The sequence below is a fragment of the Penaeus monodon genome, chromosome 30, assembly GCF_015228065.2.
Source record: "Penaeus monodon isolate SGIC_2016 chromosome 30, NSTDA_Pmon_1, whole genome shotgun sequence".
In the NCBI taxonomy this organism is placed as follows: Eukaryota; Metazoa; Arthropoda; class Malacostraca; order Decapoda; family Penaeidae; genus Penaeus; species Penaeus monodon.
In genome coordinates this window covers 3,713,384-3,713,630 of record NC_051415.1, presented here as the reverse complement: position 1 = coordinate 3,713,630, position 247 = coordinate 3,713,384, and positions in this window count along the sequence as shown.

The window sequence follows — 247 nt, the reverse complement described above, 5'->3', positions numbered from 1 at the left end:
GAATGGAGTAGCAAATTCAAATCAATTATATATGATATTAGAGAACCGGTATCATTAACGCTATCGATATTGTTCATATTGATATACTGTTCATACTTCTGCTATCTCGCCTATTACTGTATTCCCGTTTCCAAGATATGATGATGAACGATAAAAAATGCGCATTCCTAAAATACACGAAAGTTCGCGACTATGTAAACACATGTATCAATCCATGGAAACACACGAACAGACAGATAGGCAAGCT